General features: G+C 47.9%; 1 protein-coding gene across 2 annotated transcripts in view; it reads left to right on the top strand.

Moving 5' to 3' along the window:
* The first annotated feature begins 4,072 nt into the window (after positions 1–4,072).
* Positions 4,073–17,810, top strand: part of LOC146822358 (uncharacterized) — a 69,329-nt gene continuing 55,591 nt past the window's right edge. For both annotated transcript variants that reach the window (XM_085613442.1, XM_085613443.1), the window contains exon 1: positions 4,073–4,617. The gene's annotated coding sequence lies outside the window, so the exon portion shown is untranslated. The remainder of the gene's footprint in view (positions 4,618–17,810) is intronic.

The raw sequence follows: 17,810 nt of genomic DNA, 5'->3' as shown, positions 1-17,810 counted from the left end.
TTCCTGTAACGGAGCTCCCTGTGTGTTGTAATCCAGCAGAGTGCCAGGCAGTAATCCCTGTAACGGAGCTCCCTGTGTATTGTAATCCAGCAGAGTGCCAGGCAGTAATCCCTGTAACGGAGCTCCCTGTGTGTTGTAATCCAGCAGAGTGCCAGGCAGTAATCCCTGTAACGGAGCTCCCTGTGTGTTGTAATCCAGCAGAGTGCCAGGCAGTAATCCCTGTAACGGAGCTCCCTGTGTGTTGTAATCCAGCAGAGCGCCAGGCAGTAATCCCTGTAACGGAGCTCCCTGTGTGTTGTAATCCAGCAGAGCGCCAGGCAGTAATCCCTGTAACGGAGCTCCCTGTGTGTTGTAATCCAGCAGAGCGCCAGGCAGTAATCCCTGTAACTAAACTCCCTGTGTGTTGTAATCCAGCAGAGTGCCAGGCAGTAATCCCTGTAACTCATCTCCCTGTGTGTTGTAATCCAGCAGAGTGCCAGGCAGTAATTCCTGTAACGGAGCTCCCTGTGTGTTGTAATCCAGCAGAGTGCCAGGCAGTAATCCCTGTAACGGAGCTCCCTGTGTGTTGTAATCCAGCAGAGCGCCAGGCAGTAATCCCTGTAACGGAGCTCCCTGTGTATTGTAATCCAGCAGAGCGCCAGGCAGTAATCCCTGTACCTAAACTCCCTGTGTGTTGTAATCCAGCAGAGTGCCAGGCAGTAATCCCTGTAACTGAGCTCCCTGTGTGTTGTAATCCAGCAGAGTGCCATGCTGTAATCCCTGTAACGGAGCTCCCTGTGTGTTGTAATCCAGCAGAGTGCCAGGCAGTAATTCCTGTAACGGAGCTCCCTGTGTGTTGTAATCCAGCAGAGTGCCAGGCAGTAATCCCTGTAACGGAGCTCCCTGTGTATTGTAATCCAGCAGAGTGCCAGGCAGTAATCCCTGTAACGGAGCTCCCTGTGTGTTGTAATCCAGCAGAGTGCCAGGCAGTAATCCCTGTAACGGAGCTCCCTGTGTGTTGTAATCCAGCAGAGTGCCAGGCAGTAATCCCTGTAACTAAACTCCCTGTGTGTTGTAATCCAACAGAGCGCCAGTCAGTAATCCCTGTAACGGAGCTCCCTGTGTGTAATCCAGCAGAGTGCCAGGCAGTAATCCCTGTAACGGAGCTCCCTGTGTGTTGTAATCCAGCAGAGCGCCAGGCAGTAATTCCTGTAACGGAGCTCCCTGTGTGTTGTAATCCAGCAGAGTGCCAGGCAGTAATCCCTGTAACGGAGCTCCCTGTGTGTTGTAATCCAGCAGAGTGCCAGGCAGTAATTCCTGTAACGGAGCTCCCTGTGTGTTGTAATCCAGCAGAGTGCCAGGCAGTAATCCCTGTAACTAAACTCCCTGTGTGTTGTAATCCAACAGAGCGCCAGGCAGTAATCCCTGTAACGGAGCTCCCTGTGTGTTGTAATCCAGCAGAAGATCCGGGAATAAACAACTGAGATCAGCTCAGACTCGTTGCCTCGGCTCTGAATTACCAGCACAGTCCCCAGTGCTCGTGCCCTGTCTTTACAGTGTCTGTAATCACAGCGCCAATGCTTGTTTGTATCCTCTTCTCACAGCCAGGAGTATTGGACTGTCCGTGGCAGAGCTGCAGCTGTGAGAGGGTAAAATATCCGCCCTCGGAAGCGCTCTCTGGGGTCTGTTTCCAGCTTTTCTTGTCTCTGTTCCCCCCGAGCAGCCGCCGAACATATCTCTGTTCTTCTTTCAGAAATGACCCGGGCTCACTCACGCCTGTCAATCAGAGAGTGAGGGAGGCTGGGGGCGTGTTAGAAGATCTGCCTTAATGTATACATTGTATCTTTAATGACATCTTAACGCTTATAGATTGTTCCTGAATTGTTTCATAAAATACAAGCTTTTTATAGCCCCCGCCACTTATCTCTCCGTCCTACAGGGCCGTTTCTAGATGTTTTGCCGCCCTAGGCGAGAATTGAAAAATGCCGCCCCTCCCTTTTACTACCATCACTCGCCCACTTACCTAGCTACACTAAAAAAAAGATTCGGTCATCTGCACATTACATGATGTGCTTTGAAGGAGACATTAACCTTCAATACTACTTTTATTCAGATCTGGGACTACACAAAACAGAGATCTCTCCAACAATGCATCTCTCCTTCTGAAGTTCATGGACTCCTCACTAGTGTGTCGCGCCCTCCCTTCAGAGCTCCCTACTCTGCACCTCTCACCCCTCCACTGGTTTTATTAACTCTCCCTGAGAATATCACCTATTGTTCCAGTGTTCTTCGTTCCATTGCGTTTCTCCTCTTCCTCTGCCTCTTCCCCCTACTCTCTCTGCAGTTCTCAATTGTCCCTCTCCCTCCAGCACTCCGTGTTGTTCTAAACCACCCCCCTGCCCCGTCCCTATTCAAAAGGTCCTGTCCTTCTTGTCTCACCAGCTCGCATCTCTTCACAGGCCCTGCACTCCTGATACTTCCTATCATACCACCTTCTCCCTCAATGATTCCCGCCTCGCCTCTTTCATCTCTGCTCTTGGTGTCTTTCATCTCCACTGACTTTATAGCACTCAATATTCCCCCTTTTTTAACCCATGCCTCCCCGTCACCTTTCATCACTTCCTGATATCAGTGGTCCTCACATTTCACCTTAATTCAACACTTACCCCTCCCCCCGCTTCTCTGATATACTCCTTTCTGCAGAGCTCACTGCTTCTCTCAGTGGTGGCATGGGGAACCACCCCTCCTACTCCAGCAGCTTAAGCAGGGGCAGCATTGACCCCATAGACTGGCAAACTGGTCCCCTCTTTAAAAGTGAATGCGTTGTTTGTGGTCCTCTTCTGCCTGCCATCACGGATGGATGGATGGAAAAACTATGGCTGAATGGAGCAAGAGATTAGTGTATGGAAAGGTGAAGGGGGTGGATGGATGAGTGGAAAGCTCGGTGTGATTAGAGGTAAGTTTCAAGTGGGGGGGTCTTTTAATTCTCTAACTACTCACTTGTGTCCCTTCCTTCAGCACGCCTGCCCTCCATTCACCAGTTCCTGCTCACCCTTTCTTTCTTGCCTGCCCTCCCCCACTAGCCTCTCTTCTCCCTGTTTCTGTGCGTGCCTTACCTCCCTTCAGTGGTTCCTGCTCACACCCTGATTCTTTTGTGTTGCATTGCCCTTCCTTGCTTCCCTAATACACCAGATGTCCCTGGTTCTTGCGTGGTCTGCTCTCTTCCACTCACCCCTCATTAGCAGTTCCTGATTTCTCGTCTTTCTCATCAGCTCTCACCCCCTTTCTCGTCTGCCACCACCTCGAGGCTCGAGCCCCGCTGCCTCTCCTACATGCACCTACAAATCATTCTCCACTTGCTGCTGCCCTAGTCCGCTCATTTAGACCCCACACATCCTCTCCTGCCTACTACTAGTGCCTTCGCAAGGGTGCCATATATAACAGGCCCTCCTGCGAGGCGCGAGCAAGGAAAACAGCCCCCGTGTAGTAAAAAATAAGAGCTTTATTTGGGCCCTTCCGTGTGTCGGTGCCACTGCACCCTTGAAAGCTAGGCCTTTGCTGCCCATTTCAGCGCCCCTTCCCTCTACCTCTGTCACTGCGACGCTGTGCTTTCTCTGCCTTCTCGGCCTCCGAGGGGAAAGGAGCTCCGTGGCTGGAAGGGCGGTGGGTCCACGGGTCTGTCACCTCGTGGACTGCCGGGGCAGATAAAGGCAGGGCGGGTCTAGAGGGTCACGGGAAGGGCAGGCCATGGCGGAGCCGTGTTTCGTGGGGGCGCAGCGGATGGAGGTGCTTCTGGTGGAGGTGGACGGGAGGGCGAGGGCTGCGAGGCGGGAGCATCCCCGCGCGGGGCTGGGTTCGCGGCGGGACACATTAACTACAGTGGGAGCTCAACGCGGAAGCACAGGAGGCTTGCGGAAGCACAGGAGGGCTGGGGAGGGGGCTGGGGGAAATGCCCGGAGCAGGGAGAGGGTGGGCAAGAAAAGGCAGCAGCAAGTGCTGCGGAGAGATGGGGGCTGACAGAAAAGGGATGAGCAGGGGATGCGAGCAGCCCAGCAAAGAAACTCTTCACAAGTAACTGGCGCAGGTGGGGGGCGATGGGTTAGGGGGGAGGTGAATGGCCCCATTCCATGAAAGTGTGGGGAGCACTGAGTGAGAGAAGAGTGAGCAGCAGATAATGCGTGAACATTGGGAGGAAGTTGCGACTAGCAGAAAGCGGAGTGAGAAGGTGTATACACTGATACCACCGGCCCGCTCCACACACCACTATGCTAGGGTGCGCAGCATTTAAAAGCAGGTGCGCTTGCACAGTCACTCACATACGGGTGCTGCTGCCTTCAAATTAAAAAATGTTTCGCCCTTTTGCCGCCCTAGCCCTTTTGCCGCCCTAGGCGGACGCCTAGTCTTGCCTAATGGTAGAAACGGCCCTGCCGTCCTACAATTTCTCATCATCAATTCCGGTGGAGGTGATTGGAGGGTGTTCTGGGGCTCCATCTCCCCTCCCACCCCCATTGGATGAAGCGCTTCTAACGTCACTGGTAATGGCAGGGCCAGGGGTCGGACCACACCAGCCCTGGATGCCAGACACAGACATACAAGTTATTTTCGTGTGAAGTGAGCGAGCCGTGTGATCTGCTGCAGGTGAGTTGTCGATGTGTGAGGGTTAAACTGGGGAAGGTACTGAGTGAGGGGGATTTGTTCCCTCCTTTTGTTTGTGATGTAATTGTGGCGTAAGTGCCTGACTTGCCGACTCTGGAACTAGAAGACCAGGTTCGAGTCTCGGCGTCTGTTCTACAACCTGTGATTCGGGGCAAATCACTAACCCTCCCGGCGCCTGAAAAAAATGTGAATGTACCTGTGTAATGTAACTGCAGGTCCGTCAACTCAAGGTACCTAAATGAGCTGAAAAGCACAGCAGAGACTTAGAACTGACAAGTTTTTCTTTTAGGGAGCTTGGGGGCAAAAGTGCCTCTTGGGTACTTCTCGGCACAAGGCCCCGCCCCACACAGTGACGTTTTGGCTCAGGTTGGCAGGTCTGTAACCGGCGCTCATGAATAGCGCTCTAATACCTTCGGGCTGAGTTCACGCTGGATAAAAGTAATTAAAACGGGGGATTGTATTTTTTTCATGGCATCTCCCCATGTGAAAGTAGGACGTATGACGGCTGTTCTGACGTCCCTTCCCTCTCTCCCCTCTGCCTCCCTCCTACAGCTTCCTCTTTCTCCTCTCTCTCCCGCCCTCCTACAGCTTCCTCTTTCTCCCCACCTCTCTCCCCTCTGCCTCCCTAAACCGGAAACAAGCATCCTGTGACCGGTTTCTGGGTAACACCCTTCATCAGCCAGGCTAGCTTGAATCCAGTGGCAAAGATAGCAAGGGACTCACATCTGGGCATACCCTGCCAACTTATCCAGAAACTTGGCAGTTCGGGCTGGACTGTTCTCATGAGGCACAGGGTCAGACTGATTTGCATATGGCTGGGTCTGAACTGAGGTGGCGAAGTGAGCTAAAGAACGATGATGGATTCAACCCAGATCTGTGACTGGGGGTGAGTGTCTGAAAAGTTTCAGCGCTCCGTCCATCATCTCCTTGTGTTTGCGAAGTAGTTTTACCTGCCAAGTCACAATGACCATGATCTGCACATGCAGGCCCTGTCATGGCAGGCCTGAGACATGGCTAGGGGGCTACTTACGTGGGCCACACAATCAGTGCTGCGGGCCCACTAGTAACAATTCATTTACAGGCCCTGGGCACCTGTAGTGCACGTTATTAGGGACTTCTAAGCAAATCAAATATGCCAATTGGGTACGATCCGACGGTATAGTGATTTAGGGGAGAGAGTACCAGCACTTTAGCACTGATTAGCAGGTCTCAAGTGTGCAGAGTCCCAGAGACAGCAAAAATGGGTACAGAAAAGTGTGAGAGAGGCAGGCAAAATGTTGAGGGAAGACCACCCTAAGGCTGTCCGGTCGAACGCAGGGGTATTGTGGGTGAGGGTCATGCACGTGCTCTCCTGCAGTGATCAAATGTGGGCTAAAGTGTAATTTTTTCCTCTGGAAGGGATCCAGGCATTGAGGTGGATGGAGGGGTATGGGGGTGTCCAGAAGTGTGGATTTTTCTTTTTCGGTCGCAGCCTACCACACAGCTGCCCAATAAATCTTGGGGAATGTCAGAAAGTTGCCCTGGAAATGCATCTGCCCCTGCTCGCTCGCCACATTTGCTGTGCAACATGAACTGCAGAGCCGGGGGCACTTTCACACTTCTGTGAAAGTGCAATTATTCTCTAAAGCCAACAAAATCTGTGCAAACAACTACTTTTCATCTTGAGCCAAACCAATGTAAATAGGTCATTCTCACATCTCCGTGAAAGGCATGTAGTTTCCGTAGCTGTAAGTATATTGCAGGGTTTAGAGGCAAAATGTGAAAGAAAATTTAGGGTTTCACTCACAGCAATAAACACATGCTAACCTTCCCACTCTCCTCTGACGCGCTTTTTAGGTCGAGCCTAGGCAGCACGCATGCCCTGTTTGGAAGAACTGCTATAATCTCTATATGAAGTTTAATCTCACCTGCATCTTGCCATTGGTTCACTCCTACGTCCCTCTCCTTTGCTGTATCCTCATTGGTTGGTGCTCCAGATAAATCGGTTCTGTTTCTCGCTGAGGAGCACTGACCAAGTACAGTTTCCTTACGCTATGGATGTGTATATGTTCCTTTGGGAACTACTTGTTTTATTTACTACTTGTGTTGTACTGTGTGTGCATCTAGTACACTGCAGCGCATATTTCATCATCACAGTGCCTGCTTCATGGGCGTCCGCAGGGGGGCAAGGAGGGGAGCGTGCTCCCCTACCCTGGATCACCAGGCTGTACAGGTGGTGACGTGGATGGTGCGGCTCGATTCAATTCAGATGCCTGGTTTCTTTTACTCAGGCACTCCATAACTTGCCCCTCCCAGCCTCCCCAAGTCAGCCCCCACTGTCAACTATGAGGCAGCAGGCTCACACAAAATGATACAAGTAGTTACTTTAAGGCGCGAGGGGACGCGCCTTACGGTAACTACTTGTGTCATCATTGACAGCCCCCACAGTTATGTTTGTCTGCAGGGCCGTCAATATTAAGAGCGCGAGAAAGCACTTGTAATGACGGCCCTGCTTGATGAGCGGGACAACTGCTGCTGATCGGCAAGAGAGACGGTCCGGGCCTGTCTGCTCCCACAGCTTGAAGTAAGCATAACCTCTCCTGTTTTCTGTCTAGCTCCTCACTTGATGAAAACCGTGACTCCAAGAACTGGCTTCCCTCTCTTTCCGCTCCTTTACGTCTTTCGTTCACCTTTGATATGGATCTAAAAAGGAAGTAATACTTTTGCTGGAAACGTCTTTTTCTGACATTTTTCTATTCCAAGCGTAGCCTCGGGATGGAGAGAAAAACAAATGTTAATAATACGAAAAATAAATAACTAAATAAAGCAAGACAGAGTGGTCGCAAAGTGGCCAGCTTGGTTTTATTCACACCCAAACACATTAGCGCCACTTTACAGACTTTGCCAGTGAAGCACTACTTTCATTTTTTCTCGTCTTTGAATAGCATTGTTTTCCTCAGGTGAGGAAGTTCACCGTTCCTGGAGGTAATGCGATATCTGGTTGATGCGTGGTGTCGAAAACGTTTAATGTGATCCTTATCAACAGTTTTCCTTTTATTAGTTTAAAAAATGTTCACTGCAGCTTTATGTTCATGAATGTGCTCTTTTAAAACCAGACTCCTTATGTTTTGTAAGGATTTAAGCAATGGACATTGAAACGGGTCCCTTCTGGGCCCTGTAGCCCTGTCCTTTGCTTTTCAAGCAAAAACCCTTGTTGATTTCTGAGTAGTGAGTGCACAAGGGCCATCACTGAAGCTTTATTGCCGTTCTTGCTTTTGGAGTTTGTTTACACCTTTTAGATACAAAATGTTGCTTAAATTAGCAGTCGGATTACGGCACGTTTTGCTCATTTTTTGGTAGCCTCAAAGTGTCGGTATGATAAATCGTTTATTTAATTGGGGAAGATGTTGATTTTTGTTAAAGTACGTCTCGGGCTGTGTGAAATATAGGTAGATAGAGGAATGCTATGTACGGTGCTTTATTAGGGGTAAGGGTTTCAGTTGGTTATGTGAAACTTGAGAGGAGGCGCATTGTGTGTTTGTGATTCAACTCCGCCTAGAAGTTGGTTTAGTACCTGTGGTGAGTGTGAAGTGAGCTAGCCCCCATTTCATGAACAGAAATAGGATTGTCGTTTTGCATTGGGGGGAGTGGGGGCAGTATAGAATGACTTAATTGACAGCTCGTTGTGGTGGCATATTTGTGGGGTTTCGCTCTTTTCTGTGTGTGCTTTGGGAGTTATTTCTGAGAAGGCCCTCTTCGGGGAGTTGTGGCTAAAGCCACTTGTCTGGACCATGTCTCTGGGAGTAATGTGCCGGTATTAAGTACCTCTTGCCGTGGCATTGTTATTTTACCTTTTTGGCGGGGTCGATATTAATGTTTGGAAGAAATAAGTATTGGTGTGAGGCTCACCCTTTATGTGGGTCTTTGTTTGGGTGAACTGCAGAGCTTTGGTGACATTGGGGTGGTTGGGCACGGTCTGCGAATATACATTTTTCGGGGCAGTATCAGTCGTATGTATAGGGTGACCAGATGACTCTCACCAGGGCATAACATTTCCAGTTTTGATTTGCCGTACCAGTGCATTTTGGGAGCTGTAGTCTAGGTTACTTTTATTTCAATCAGTCGGTCTAACACACTAGCTAATAATATAAAAGCAAAACCATAGTCAGGAAAAGTAATTCTCCCCGTAACTTGCAGGCATCTTGTCGCCTTAATTATATAGCACCAATGGGCAGTGTCTCAGAAAGGAAGAACTCTTCCTTGGTGTATTTGAGAGATGCAGTTCTATTGAAGAAGTGTCTGTAAAGAGCTATATTTCTGTTGGGATCTGTGTGAGGTGTCATTATTTTGAACAAAATTTAACCTCCAGCTGCATAGGTGCATTGTCGGTGTGAAGTGCAGCTCTTTAGGCAGGAATGGGTGTGGCGACTATGCATGTGTGTGTATGCAACGGTGTCAACATGGGGTGTGCATATTTGAAGCCACTGCTCTTGGGCGAGCACCTGGAGAAGTATTCTTTGGGATCAAGCTAATTGGCTCGTCATTGAAGGACGAAAAGAAGCAATGAAACCAGCACAGGCAAACTTTAAAGTTGAATTAAGTTTGTGTTATTATTGAGACAAGAAAAAACAAAAAATAATTCCCCACCCCTTTAGTTTTAAACTAATAGAACGGTCAATGAAAAACTAACACCTCATACCATTACCATCTACTATGCAATAACCTAGCCTGTATTTGACTCTCGGCTATCTCTCTCACCACTTTACTTAGTTCTTTGCGTTCTAGGCCCTGGCCAGTTTGCATTGGCGTAATGGTCTCCTCTTCGTCCTACCAGACACCTTCTCCACACTGATCTTTTAGTCCTTTCTCAAACTTACCGGTATCAGGCCAGCACTGCCATATCTCAGTGATTCCAGGTTATATGATGTCTGACCCGGACCCTCTAGACAAATTAAGAGGTAGAATGTTCACTTGAATGGTTACCCCACCCCCATTTTCTGAAAACTAGAAGCAACTGTATTCGTCTGTCTCCACCTTTTGGTCAACTCTCATCGATGCCCAGCAAGTCTTACTTGATATGATTTATTGCTTCTGGACCTGCCTCTTTTAGAATATTACTTTTCTCCTGAATGTATCTGTTAGCCTTGGACATCTGTGTCCTAGCTTTTGCAACACCAGAAGGAACTGGGGCTACCTCATAACCCCCCTCACCCCCCACCACCATCTACAGTACTTTTTACTCTCACTGCATCATCTTTTTATTAAGTTGTAGAAATAAAAACCTTTTAAGGGGTTCACTGATGCACCTGGTCCTTAAACCAACAAAGAAGAGATTGATACGGAAGCTGTAATATCAAAATAATGCATTTATTAACCTTACATGAGGGAGACTGCGTCATACAGTACCCTCAGGCCGCAGGAGTACAGAGAACAGGGGCCTTTTATGGCCCGTTTATTGCTGAGTTAGCATGAAGACTCAAACACGTGCAGTACAAGTGTGCACAAAAATACATATAAGGATACATAAGAATTGCTTAGTCAACAGAGTGGGAGGAGAGGCTAAACGGCTTACATCAGGAAGAATAGCCTGACAGACACATGCTGGAACAGGGGTATTGGCAGCTACAGGTCTTTATGAGCATCTGCAAGGCTCTGGCTCAGTGCTGAAGGAGTTAACTATATCACATGACACAAGCGGAATACAAGGGCAGTCAACAGTGAAGAGGGAGAAAGCACATGGCGAGCACATGGCTAACTAAAATGGCTGCCAGAAAACAAAATGGCTAAAGCTGATGCTAACAGCCGTTGCAGTGAAGTACTGGGTATGTTAGACCCAGCGGTGCAGGGGCACACACCCTATGACTTCTGGGTTCACCCTGTTCCAGACCTACAGAAACACAGAGTCTTCTGGGTGAAGTCAAAGATTCGTTTATTGGCTGCAGACCAATGACAGGTATCCTAGAAGTACAACAGCGTGTATGTTCTCAGGAGACTGCTGAAAATCATAGGCATGGACATCATCTTAAATACCCTTTTCCTTGCCTCAAGCATACATTCCTAGGTTTTATGATACGGCAATATACAAGTGTACATTACAAAGAAAAGGCAGAGTCATGATGACCATCCCACATTCCAGTTCGGCCAGCCCACAATGATTTACACAGTAAGGTTCAGATCCCACATCGGATGTCAATAGACCCCCCAATAAACATGAGCATCTCCTGTTTTGGGAAACAAGTCATAAAGCAGGAACAAGCAGGTGTGGAAGAGATTAGCCGGGGGATTGTATAGAATGAAAGGGTTTTATGACGGGTCAAGCCTGATGCTAATCACAGGTGGACGGAGGAAGGGGAGCTCGTGAGACCGGTTTGACCTGGGGCAGCAGAGCCAGCTGCCCAGGTCACAGAGAAGTCAGAGGAGAAGCCCATGTACTGTGAGGCCCGTATTTACTCCATTATAGCCTATGTGAGGGCAATGACAAGATGGCCACTGCTTCCAAAATGGAACCCGCATAGTGAAGCAGAATAACGTGTACACAGTGCATTCATAGCTAGAACGATATATAAAGCACTCGTACATGCCGCATTTACCATTTGCGGTTTGCTAATACCAAGATAGACAGGGGTAGGGCCCTGTCCCCTACGCGGTTCCCGAATATCAAAGTACGACAGACCCTCCTTTTGCCCTTACATAGGCAATCACTATACTCATCTTAATCCGAGTCTAGGTCAATGTTCACAAAGTCATGGAGATGTTGCTGTAGCATCATCCTATTACTTAGCTCGTCCCTCGATACAGGTTTCCTTATACATAAGGTAGCACAGAGGCCACATATCGTGGGAGCACACTGTATACACAGACAGAACAGGAAAAGAATGGCTAAGATCATTCCAATGACCATCAGAACTTTCCAACCCCAGGCAGATATCAATTCCCAGAACCACCCCACCAGTGACCAATCTCCCTTATCCACGTGTATGGATTCAGATATTTTATGGAGTTTGGAGATGGCTTGATACACTGTTGGAGCATTGTCTGGTATGAAAATGCAGCAACTGGATTGGATGACCTTGCATACCCCACCGCGGTCTGCAAGAATAACGTCTAGAACCATGCGGTTCTGCAAAGTCATAAGGCGATCCGCTTGGAGCTCAGCTGTCAGATTACTAAGGGCACCAGCCGTTACATTGACAGTGGATTCAACCACACGTGTCAGCTGTCTCAGGTTCCTACTATTGACCATAGGTCCCCAAAACGGCAGGAAACCCAAGAAGAAGTCTCCCGCTTCCTGACCGGCAGTATCCTCCTTACTAATCACACCTCTCACAACTCTGGTCTTGTGATAGTCAGAGGCGGCAGTAAATGTCGGCGGTAGCAAGTTCGCAATATAACATGTGCCCGAGAAATCAGGGGGCAGCCATGTATATGCTCGGTCATTACAGATGAAATATGTGCCCTTGGCAGCCAAAAACGCAGGGGAAAACTGTGACGGGAAAGTGTACGTTTCAGTACAGTCACTCCTTCCCAGTTGAGCTCTAGGATTCTGACCATTACCCTGTAAGCAGAACCGACCCATGTGGGGTACAACCCAGATTGGAGATGAGATTTTTCGCTGTCTTTCACCCAGACTAATACTATACCCCGTCGCGTTCCATCCTACATAAGGTCTCAACTCTTCTTTGGGAATGGATGAGTATGCATCGATATCCCTACTCATATCGGCAACTCCTTTCATCAAAGCCTTATTATTGGTGATGGGTCTGATGGAACGCGGTTGGCGAGGGGAGTATGTATCTAGAGCATAGAGAAACATGGTTTGGAATGCCCATGACGATCCATTGTAACTATACGGCAGCACCAGGTAGGGAATACCCTTGTTAATGGTATGTGGCATTAACCCACACACCCAGCAATTGGTCGTATTCATTACCAGTTGGTGCTGGTGCAAGAGCTGGATAAACGAGTTATTTACAAACTCTGATCGTCTGGTCTGTTCGTGCTCAGGCAAAGGGTGAAAAGAGTGAGAGGAGGCAGTAGAAAGAGGTATAGGCTGTTCAGTGGGTTCAATGGGCTTTTGAGCGGAGAAAAACACAAATCCTACAATAAACATCATGATACTACACAGTGTAAAAAGGCACAAAAAGACAAAACATTTACTTTTTACAATTCTACACATCCTTGCGTTAAAGTTCATTTCCTCAATCGGTCTCTCCATCTTAAAAAACTCCATCCTCTACTCGGGCCGCTCACGGTGGATGAGTTTCTTCTGCTAAGGAGCACGCCTGTCAGTCCAGGGAAACGCCCTAGATCAACCAGAACCGTTGACCTAGCGTCTTCGGCCTGTACCCCAAAGTCTTGGCACCGCGACCCTGCGGCAGAACCCGGATGGTGGTTCGAAAAACAAAAATCAAGAAAGTCCTTCAGATGGGAGAGCAAAAATGTCAAAAAGGAAATAGTGAGGAAATCTTTATTTGTCCATGGGCCTAGGTCTCAAATTATAGCGGAGACGGCCAGGTGCTGTTTGGTCTTGAAACAAAAGTTCAGGCTCAGTGGTGTCCAATCGATTTGATGGTGGCACAGCTTCCTGCAGAATATTGTCACTCTCTTGGTCTGAAACTGTGCCTCTTATGCGTGCGTCACTGAATGGTACAAAACGAGGTACAGTGTCTGTCTCAGAGTCGGCGATACCCTCCTTGACCCACTGGTCATATGGCAGAGGCAAGGGGACTACCTTACAGTGGGTACCATGGATCCAGTGCTTCTTCCCTTTCACTCGTACTGCTGATCTTGTCGAAAGAAGAACAAGATGAGGGCCGATCCAGCGAGGCTTGTCGTTGCTCTTGCGCTGGAAATTTCGGACTAGCACCCACGTACCAGGGTTGATAGGGTGTCCAGGAGGTTCAGAAGCTTGGGGAAGAGTATCATGTACCTGTTGTGCAAAACACGCAGTTTAACAGTCAAATCATACAGGTAATCGAGCAGTACTGGATGCTCTATCTCACTGAACTTCGTAGGCCTCGGTACACCCCATACGTTGGCCGGACGGCCAAAAACAACCTCGTAAGGGCTAAGTCCCACTCGTGAGTGTATGGTCATTCTGGTGGACAGGAGTGCTAAAGGCAGAGCGTCAGGCCATTTAAGACCGGTGCTCGCTTGGATTTTGGCCAGCTTGAGCTTTAAGGCTCCATTGTAGCCTTCTACTAATCCAGCTGATTGGGGGTGATTTGCAGCGTGGAACTTCTGCTTTATCCCTAGCCCTTCACATACATTCTTCATCACTTTACCCACAAACTCACTTCCGTTATCACACCACAGCATTCTTGGCATCCCAAACCTAGGGAAAAACTCTTTCACAAGGGCTTTGGCTGTGGATAGGGCAGTGTTATCTTTCAGAGGATAAGCCTCTATCCATTTTGAGAAAGCACAAACAACCACCAGTACATATTTCAGGTTGTTGCATCTTTCCATGTGAATAAAGTCCAGCTGCAAAACTTCAAATGGACATGATGGGGGTGCAAAGTGACCAGCTGGAGTTGGGGTTCCCCTACCAGGGTTGTACTTCAAGCATACTATGCAATTCTTGACCACATTCTCTGCACACTTGGGAATCCCAGCATTCTGCCATACTGGAGCCAACAACTTGCATATACCTTTCGTACTGATATGTGCCATTCCATGTGCCATAGTAACCACTGGAAGCACATATGCATCAGGCAACAACCATCGCCTATGTTCTGTCAGATCAATCCAACAACCATTCTCATCCAACTTACCCATACTTTCTCTCCACTTGCTTAACTCTTCCTCTGTGGCTTCAACTTGAAGCGACTTCACACTCTCTATTGTGTTCTCACACATTCCCACGTCATTAACCCATCTTGCGGGGCCTGCAACATACATTCTAGTCTTCACATTCTGTGCTGTTTCTTTCGCGGTCTCATCAGCAAACGCATTCCCACGTCCAACATCATCTGTGACTTTCCTGTGCGCACTGCATTTCATGATCGCAACTTGCAACGGTAGGGTCAGTGACTCAAGGAGATCATTCACCAACTTGCCATTCTGAATTTTAGCTCCATGCGACGTCAGGAACCCACGCTCCTTCCACAGTCGCCCAAAATTATGAGCCACGCCAAAGGCGTACTGGCTATCTGTGTATATATTCACTCTCATTCCTTCAGACAACACACATGCTCTCGTGAGGGCGATTAATTCTGCTGCTTGGGCCGAATTATGTGGCACTCGTGCAGTTTCCACGACCGTGTGTAAAGTCGTGATAGCATATGCAGCAGTCGTGTCACCATTAGGGAGCTTGAAACATGAACCATCTACCCATAAAGTGCCATCACACTCAGTCAGGGGAGTATCTTTTAGATCCACTCTCCCTTTCGTCTCTTCTTCTGTTCTGAACAGACAGTCATGTTGCTCAATCTCATCTGAGTCTGCTGGAATTGGCAACAACGTGGCTGGATTCAGCGTATTGCATCTCTTTATGTGTATGTGATTTGCTAACAGTGTAAGTTCATAACCTGATAATCGCGCACTAGTCAGGTGTTGTGTCTTGGTCCTATTTAATAATGTGTCTACAGCGTGTGGAACCATAACAATCAATGTATTGTCCATTACCAAACCAGCAGATTGTCGGATAGACATCGCTGCAGCAGCTGTCGCTCTCAGACAGCTTGGCAATGCCCTTGCTACAGGGTCCAAGGTGGATGAAAAATATGCGCATGGGCGCGGTCTGTCACCAAAAGGCTGTGTTAACACTGACAACGCACATCCATCTTTCTCGTGAACATACAATGTAAAAGGCTTACTGTAGTCGGGGGTACCCAACACAGGTGCTGAACATAATGCATTACGCAATTCCACAAAACTTTTCTGGCACTCTTCAGACCATGGGATAGGATTCGGTGTGTCTTTGCATGTTAAGGCTAACAAAGGTTTTGCCAATAAAGAAAAACTAGGAATCCAATGCCTACAGTATGAAGTGATGCCCAAGAAAGCACGCACTTCTCTCTGTGTTCTTGGCACACTCAACTGTGCAATGGCTTGAATTCTTTCTGGGGTCAGTTTCCTTCCCTCCTTCGATAAGAGATGACCTAAGTAGGTCACCTCTTGTCGACAATATTGCAGCTTAGAGAGAGACACTTTGTGATGGAAAGCGGATAAATGGCGCAACAATGACAATGTGGCTTCTTTGCAGATTTGTTCAGTATCCGCGGCGATTAGTAAATCGTCCACGTACTGAATCAGGATAGCGCCACTAGGTAAAACAAGTGCATCAAGCTGCGCCTTCAAAGCCTGACTGTATATGGATGGACTCTCACAGTAGCCCTGGGGAGCGCGTTTGAAGCGGAAGCTTCGGCCTCCCAGACTAAAACCAAAAATATCTCTGCTCTCTTCTGCAATTGGGATACTAAAGAAAGCATTCTTTAAATCGATCACTGAAAACCATGCAGCAGAGGCTGGAATCATCGTTAACAAGGCAGTTATATCAGGGACAACCGGAAACTGTGGCACAACAATCTTATTAACCTCTCTAAGATCAATCACAAATCTGTAAACAGGTGGCTGTGAAGGATCCGTTCGTTTTAAGACAGGTAAAATCGGACTATTGCAAACGTTGCCTCTTGTCTCTTCAATCACACCCTTATTAATCAAGTCGCTAACAATGTCTAACAATGCTTTCTGCCCTTCATTAGAGATCTTGTACTGGGGAATACGTGGCAGTCTGACATTAGCCTTTAAAGTCACCACATATGGCGGTATCTCCAAGAGGCTCACATCATTGGGACCAGTAGCCCAAAGGGCATCCGGAAGGGATGACAATTCAGGCGGCATTATGTTTTTAGACAAGTACATTGGGGAAATCACTTTCTTGCCTAATGTAAGTTGTACTCCTGAAGGAGAACAATACAGTGTAGCGTGCAATCTTTTCAACAAATCTAATCCCAGCAAATTCTCACCACAACCTGTTGTCAGAATCAGGGGTGCTTTCAGCTCGCAAGGTCCAACAGAAAGTGACATGGGACTAGAAATCGGGTTCCTAACTGGGGCGCCAGAAAAACCTACCGAAACATTTATATCGCCAGACAAAGGTGCGCCAGGGAGTTTTGAATGCATGATTGAACTCTTTGCAGCACCAGTGTCTAGCAGAAAAGGCTCCGTTACATTTGCTGTAGTCACCTCAACATACGGTCCACTCTGATCCACTGGCACTGAAACAACTCCCTCTCTCTGTCTATGGCTGTCCTAGTAATCATTATTTTCTGCATCACCGTCCTCTGCATAATAATCATTATTATAATACTGGGCCGTATTACTAATCGCGTTAGCTTGCTGATCAAAGCTATTGATGGTATTTTGAGGCGGCAGAGGACGCGCGTTCTGGGGAACACTTCCACGCCCTCTGCCTCTAGGAGCTTGCTGACCACCCCTTCCTCTGGCGCCATACATATTGCCGTTACGCTGCATCAATTTAGGGCAACTGTATTTAAAATGACCTTCCTCTTTGCAGTATGAACATTGGTTGGGACCTACAGGGACACGTGGTTGATAATACCCATTCATTTGCTGATTGTTCTGAAACTGTTGGGGTTGGTGATAGACACCTTGGGGTTGCCTATAATTATTCTGACCTCCACGTGGCGGATAGGCCTGCTGTAAAAGGACCTTTGTCTTTAATTCCTTCGTTTTCTTTTCTGTTCTATCTTTCTCGTCTTTATCTCTATTTTCATAATACTGTGCAGTAGCCAGTATTTGCGCTGAAGAAGAAACAGCCCAAGAACTTTCTGAATCTTTTAACTTTTTACACAGGTCAGGAAGTAAATTCTGCACAAACTTATCCACAAATAACCGTTGGCCACCCTCAGTACTCATATCCTGCCCACTGTGGTCAATAAACGTTTCTTCAAACCTAGTAAAGAAGTCTGACACTGTCTCATCTTTCTTCTGCTTGCATGCGGATAACTTGTCCCAATTTACGCGCATCGCAGGCATTATTGTCTTCATATACGTGATGATTCTACCAGGCAATTCAGCTACTAAAGGTTCTGGTTTCGCACCACCCGTTTGTCTAGCATCAGCAGCAACAATGTTAGCCCATGTATCCCCTAGTTCTGCATTGTGATCTACATTACGAATTGACCCCCATAGAGGCTGTGGAACAACATTACCAAACAACATGTCTATGT

This window comes from Triturus cristatus, chromosome 6 (assembly GCF_964204655.1).
Source record: "Triturus cristatus chromosome 6, aTriCri1.1, whole genome shotgun sequence".
Taxonomy (NCBI): Eukaryota; Metazoa; Chordata; class Amphibia; order Caudata; family Salamandridae; genus Triturus; species Triturus cristatus.
This window is presented reverse-complemented; position numbering and strand designations above follow the sequence as displayed.